General features: G+C 38.5%; 1 pseudogene; it reads left to right on the top strand.

Moving 5' to 3' along the window:
- The first annotated feature begins 4,768 nt into the window (after window positions 1–4,768).
- LOC138177475 (farnesyl pyrophosphate synthase-like) lies at window positions 4,769–5,834 on the top strand (annotated as a pseudogene).
- Window positions 5,835–7,324: the final 1,490 nt, after the last annotated feature.

Below are 7,324 nucleotides of genomic sequence, written 5' to 3'. Positions count from 1 at the left end.
ATATATATATATATATATATATATATATATATATATATATATATATACATACACAGATACATATGGCTTCTTGCCCCAGGGGAAGAGGCCGATGCACTCCCAACTACTGGATCCCAAAATCCATACTGCACTGACCTCTCACTTTATCCTTCACATCTGTGTGTTGATAATTCTGGAAACGGTCACAGCTGCTGGTGATCTGAAGTCCCTCCAGCTGGTGGTTGGTCAGGCCCACCCTGGGGCTAAAACCTCTGGCTCTCATAGGGCTGGGCTCGGCTCCCAGAGCACTGAGCTGGCTGATTCCTGCTGGCCTGCTGGGCTGTCCTCAGTGGGAGGTTAGCTTCTCTGTGTCATTTTGTGGGTTCTGTAGCTCCAAAGTTTGTTCAGAGCTCTCTTTTTACATGAATTGGGGGAAGTGGAAGCCAGAGCCCCAAGGAAGTCCTGTTTCTACTCTGCCATTTTGACTCCACCTCCCTGTTTCCTTTTTTTAATGAAAGATTTCAGAAGTAGAAATTTACCCCCTCTGACTTTGCTACTCTCAGATTCTTGCAATCCCTATGCTCTTTTTTTCCAGCAGAAAAAAAATGTGTGAATGGTTACAAAGATAGTGACTTGCATCCCTCCCCCTTTTAAATACAAGACAGAAACTATGATTTGGGCCCTCTCTGGACAGCCCTCACTACATCTTTGCCTTTCCATCAATGCCTATTTTAATTCGTGTAGTGTTTGGTCTACTGGTCACCCCCTGCACACTTAGTACAGTGCCTTGCATAGCAGGTCATTAATAAATATTTGTTCCTTTTCCCCACCTCTATGTAGCCAGTTTCAAGTCAGGATGGAGAGAGACAGATCTATTGTCTCTCTGTGATGCTCCTATTTAAGAGGGCAGGCCCAGAGCTCAATGAATCCCCTTGAGAAGACTATGGAATGCTATAACTGACCTGGAGGTGAGAGGCAAGGTCCTCACCCCTGCCCCTTATCACCTGAGCTCCCTCTAGACATGACCCCCAAATATCTGTTTCCAGGGAGGTGGTGTTTAGACTATTCCTCCCTCTCACCCCTTGCACCATTGATTGTGACCTGGGCCTCTTAATGGGACTTGGCAAGGAAAGATAAATTTTCCTCCCCTTCTTGGATATCTTCACTGTATAGATGCCATGGTGCTGGACCTTTAGGAGCATTTTAGGTGAGACTGATGCTGACCTCCAGGGCTCTAGGGATGGAAGAGATTGTCCCAAAACCTTCCACCCCCATTGAACAAAAATTTGAAGAATGCTTCAAAATAGCCTCACTAAATGGAAAATGAAACCTATTTTATAAACATGCATGGATGAGAAAAAATACCTTCACATATTAGCCATGGTCAGAAAGGTATGTTCCTCTCTGCATTTTAACTTAATCACCTTTCTGGAATCAGGCAAGTCATGAAGTTACTATTAAGTATTTTGGGTTTTAGGCTTGACATTGATAAATTTAATGGGAAGGGTAACAAAAACACCCTTATAAGATAGTCAAGGTGTACTTTGTTAGTAGCTCAGAGACCTAAGACCCCCAAAACCCAGTACAGGAGCTATTACTGCTTTCATTCAATCCTTTATTTGAAGAAATGAATCAGTTAATTTATTTCTTTTTTTTCTTTTTTTTTTTTTGCTCACAACTTATTTTATTTTCTGTATTTTCTTTCTGTCAAAGAAAATTATCTGCAGATTGGAAGTAAAGAATAAAAATGGTTAATAAGGAGTGGGTATTCACCATTCAGTTAATTTATTTCTTATTTTTAAAATGTATTTGTTTCAATAACTATGTAATTTTATTTTTTCAATGAACAGATCTATTTTGATTAAGTGATAATTTTTCTTCTTTTGACCACCTATTTTGAATAGGTACCTCCTAGCAACCTCCCTCCTGTTGAACAAAGATCTCAAAACTGTCCAAAAATGCCATCACCAAAGTAACAACAGAATTCATATTGTAAACATGGTTGGGTAAGAAAATCACTTGCCTACATCAGCCATGCATAAAAATATATGTCTCTCTTTGCATTTTAAATCAATCACCTCTCTGGCAACAGTTAAGTAGCTAAATTTAACTGTCAATCTTCTGGTCTTTTGCATTGAAATTGATGAGCCTAACTCTAAGGATTATAAAGACACCTGCAAAGGGAGGAAATACCCTGTATGCCAAGAGGTGTCCTTGTGCCACATACTAGAGAATTCTATACCTTCTCCCCAACTCCCAGGGGAGCAGCTGCCACTGCCTTTTTTCCTATTGCTTTGTTAGAATGAATGGACCAATTGGTTTATTTATTATTTTTAGTAAAATGATCTAATTCTGTAAATTTATGTATTTTTAAAGTACAAATCTGTTTATTTTGAGACAAATACATTTATCTTATTTATTTGTTTATTTATTTTTAGGGCAATCGATCTCAGACTGGTACCTCCCAGAAACCCAAATGTATTCAACAAAAATCTGACAGCCAAACTGCAAATCAAAACCATATTATAAACATTCCTCAAGGAGAAAACACTTTCCCACATTGTTCATTAATCAAAGGTAATGTGGCTCTCTCTGCAAATTATCTTAATCGTTTCTCTGGCAACAGGTAAGTGGAAATGTGAGTCTTCAGTCTTCTGGCTTGACATTGCTAAAGTTAACAGTAACAGTTAAAAAAAGCAGCTGAACAAAGGTGAAATATCCTTTATTATATTTTTTAAGTTTCAATTTTACTTTCAGTTCCAAATTGAATTCTTAGCCTCCTACCTACATCTCCCCTATTGATAAAGTAAACAAAACAAAAAAAGAAATTTGTAGTATCTATATATCTATCTGTCTATCTCTCTATCTCTCTATCTATCTGCTATAGGTTTTTGTATTTGTGTCTATATATGTGTGTGTTTATATATATGTATATATGTGTGTGTGTATGTATATATATAATGTATATGTTTATACAGACACACAATCAAAGTAAATTCCCATATCAGCTATATCCAAAAACTATGCCTTAGTCTACACTCAGTGTTTATCACCCTTCTGTCTAGAAGTAGATAGCATGTTTCAGCTTCAGTCCTCTGGAATTATGGTTGGTTATTGTGTTGATGAGAGTGCTGAACTTTTTCAAAGGCATTTATCTTTACAAATATTGTTGTTATTATATAAATTTTTCTGGTTCTGCACACCTCCCTCTGTATCAGTTCATTCATGTCTTGCTAGGTTTCTTTCCATCCAGCCTTTTCATAACATTTTACAGCACAATTCCATCACATTCATATACCAGAAATATCCTTGACAAACTTAAAAACTAAATGCATATTTGTAGAAATGCTTGGGCAAGAAAAATAGCTTCCATCATTAGCTATGCCCAACAAGGAATACTCTGATACTACTAGCTATGATGAAAATCAACCATTTTCATTTGCAGGCATTTCAAAAGGTTGTGAAGAACTGAAAGGTGATCAAAATAATTTTAAAATAATAGGCTCTGTGAAAATCAGAGCATAGGAAGAATTACTTTTGGAGAACTAAACCTTGAAGTGTTTGATAGATTGTATCCATCAACTACTCTGATGCATAAAGAGGTTCACATACTTGGCAAGAAGATTTATCCTTAGCTGTCCATCATTTCCCAAGACTGTCCAAGTCTAAGACTCTATGTTAATAGAACTTTGGTGAGGAAGAAGAGGAGGATCTTGAAAACATGGAACCAATCGAAGTGTCTTTTGCAGTTCAAGAATTTGCTAGTAATTCTTCATCCTCTGAAACTGTTAAAGATACTGATGCCATTAATTCTCTAAAGGTGACAGCAAATCCCCTCTGAAAGTTGGTCTTCTACCAAAAGAGGTCGGTTAGTCAAGATGTTAAGAATGATGAAGGAAGAACTGAATTGAAAGAAGGCACAAGGAACACAAACCAAACAGTGTCTAAAGAGATGTAAGTATTCAAGAGCTACAAAAGGAGGAAAGATAAGGGAAAGACATCACAGAAATATTTTTATGAGCAAAGAGTAATTGTTTTTAAGAAACCTCTTTTAATGCCTCTTCCTGAGACTCCTCTCAACATACCAAATATATCATTTCTATGGTATACAGAAGAAAAAGCCACAAATTCTGGACCAAAATAAAGCGGTAGGAAGATCCAAAAGTCTTCAGCTAAGTGTCACAGTAGGTGGAGTTCAGGAAGTCCTGAATTCAAAACCTGTCTCAGACACTCCCTTGCTATGGGACCCTTGCATGTCACTTAACCACTGTGGGCCTCAGTTTCCTCATCTGTAATCTGGGGATTATAATAGCACCTACTTTACATGGTTGTTATGAGGATGAAATGAGTTAACATGCATAAAATGCTTTGCAAACCTTAATGCACTTATATAAATGCCAGGTGCTATAGTTAATAAAGTAAATATTTGCCTAAGAACCAAGAAATCTAGAAATCAAGTTTATGATGAGCATGGTACATCTGAATACACCAGTGTTCAACACATAAGAAGTGACTCATCCCTTCGATGACTTGGATTCAAATGCAAGTAGTATAGTAATTTATGGAAATGACCATATTCAAAATGTAGACAATCTGGAAATTCAAGACCGTGTGAAGAACCAAAATATCTGTCATATTTCTTATGTTGTCTTACAACAGAATACATATCATCAAATGATTCAAAATCCAATTTTAGTATGCTATAACCTCGACAATCTAGACCTATTCTTCCAAGTGTTGAAAGTGTTTCTGAGCCCCTCCGCCCCCCAGCTCCCAAACTCCCAGAGAAGACTGGCTGCTTCCAGGTACTGGAATGAACAGAGATCAGAAATCAGTTTTTGCCCAAGAGAAGCAGGACTTCGTCCAACATTTCTCCCAGATTGTAAAGATCCTGACAGAAGATGGGATGGAGTATCCTGAGGTGGGAGATGCCATAGCCAGGCTCAGGGTGGTCCTAGAATACAATGCCCTTGGGGGAAAATAAAACCGAGGCTTGTCAGTGCTCATGGTATTCTGGGAGCTGTTGGAACCCTGAAATCAGAATGCTGACAGTCTACAGAGAGCACTAGCAGTGGGCTGGTGTGTGGAACAGCTCCAGGCTTTCTTCCTAGTAACAGATGACATCATGGATGCTTCTCTTACCTGCCGGGGACAGCCATGCTGGTATAAGAAGCCTGGCATTGGCTTGGATGCCATAAATGATGCCATGTTGTTGGAAGACTGTATCTACCTCCTCCTGAAGCATTACTGCCATGGGCATCCCTATTTTATCTGAACCTCATTGAACTCTTCCTACAGAGCACTTACCAGACTGAGATTTGCCAAACCCTCGATCTTATCACAGATCCTCAGGGCAAGGTTGATCTTACCAGATTCACTGAGCAGAGAGGAAAGCCATTGTCAAATACAAGACAGCTTTCTACTCCTATTTACCATTTGCTGCTGTTCATGGCAAGCATAGATAGGGAGAAAGAACATGCCAATGCCAAAAACATCCTTCTGGAGACAGGGAAATTTTTTCAGATTCAGGATGATTTCCTTGACATTTTTAGTGACCCCAGTGTGACTGGCAAGATTGTCACTGACATCCAGGACAGCAAATGCAGCTGGCTGGTGGTGAAGTGCCTTCAGCTGGCATCATCTGAGCAAAGAAAGATGTTGGAGGAGACTTATGGACAGAAAGATCCAGAGAAGGTTGCCCAAGTGAAGCAACTGTATGAGAAACTTGAAGAAATTTCACCAAGCTTGAAGAAGAAAGTTACAGTAGACTGATGGGGCTCATTGAAAAGCATTCATCACCCCTTCCCCCATCTATCTTCTTGGAAATGGCAAAGATCTACAAACATCAGAAGTGACCAAGGAATTGGACATGAGGAGGGAGGCAAGGGGGGCAGGGCACCATGTGGAGCTGGGAGAGGATGTACTCTCAATAAATTATGGCTCTTTTACTGCAAAAAAAGAAAGTGTTTCTGAATCTGAACAATTTCACTATACACAGCAAGTAGAAAATCGAAGAACAATATATGAAAAGTAAAAAGACACTTTAATTGCTTTGGAGTGAAGTCTAAAATCCAGCCATTTAGTATTTTCCTCAAAGAGGAATAGTCAAGGAGATGCTGAAATAAATGCGCATGTGCAAGAAACCTAAAGTCCTGGTCCAGAGTTAAAAAGGAAGAAAATTAAAAGAACAGTGGCATCCTAAATCACACAGATTTTTCTTTTTTTCTTTTTCTTTTAGTTTTTTTTAAAGAGCCATAATTTATTGAGAACCTGGCTATGGCATCTCCCACCTCAGGATACTCCATCCCATCTTCTGTCAGGATCTTTACAATCTGGGAGAAATGTTGGACAAAGTCCTGCCTCTCTTGGGCAAAAACCGATTTCTGATCTCTGTTCATTCTGGCACCTGGATGCAGCCACAGTCTTTTCTTGAGGGTGGGGGACAAAGATCTTTCAAGGATATCAAGACAAAAACTTTATTTTCTGTTGACATGGTAAGGGGGTGTTTTGAAGAAAGTGGAAATCAGCTGCCTGCTTCCTGTCTTAACATCTCAGTGGAAGACTTACCTTCAGATAATTCTGAGTGGTTTAATAGTCTAGCAGAACCTATCAAAGAGATCTTCAAGAGAATAAGTGCTCGTGGAACAAAAGTGAGATGCATCACGACTCCAAAAAAAAGAAATGATCAGAAAATCAGGGAATCATTTGAATTTCCCTTCTAGGCCTCTCCATTTCCTATACTTCTCATAGAATCAAAAGAAAGAAGGACAAGTGTATTGATTTAACACTAGAGAAGGTGAAAATATGACCCACAGACAAGGGCTTTGTATTTTGTCTTCTAGCTCAGGCAGAAAAACTCTGAGAATGATTCTGTGTCCAGTGCTTCTCAAATAACCAGACGGAAGAGCTTGTACGTATCTGCTCTTTCAAAAACTAAAAATGCCATAAAACCTCTAGAACTATAAAAGAACAAGCCTTTCTCATAGGAAGCAAGTTAATCTGACCAAATGTCATTGAGGGAGTGGACATGTTGGAGAATCCAAACAATAGCTGACATTTCTGGCAGCTTTTATGGCAGTTTTATGGGGAGTGGGGAGAGGGAAGGTAATTATTTATGTTTAAAAGACTTTAATTGCACTTGACATCATTCCAAGGTTCTCAGTGTTATAACATCTTTTTGAAAGTCCCTAGGAACTAAATCATTTAGGATATGTGTGTGTGTGTGTGTGTTTTCATAATTAACCTTTTAAGGAAAAATAATCCATTGATTTTTCCCTCCTCTTAAAAGTAAACTATACTTTAATGAGACTAATAGTAAGAAAGAATGAAAATTATAGCCTGTTAG

This window comes from Petaurus breviceps, unplaced genomic scaffold, assembly GCF_028583685.1.
Source record: "Petaurus breviceps papuanus isolate PSGF00001 unplaced genomic scaffold, PetGlider_PUasm1.0 90417, whole genome shotgun sequence".
In the NCBI taxonomy this organism is placed as follows: domain Eukaryota; kingdom Metazoa; phylum Chordata; class Mammalia; order Diprotodontia; family Petauridae; genus Petaurus; species Petaurus breviceps.
Note: the sequence above shows the minus strand (reverse complement) of the source record. Positions and strands in the feature narration are given on the sequence as shown.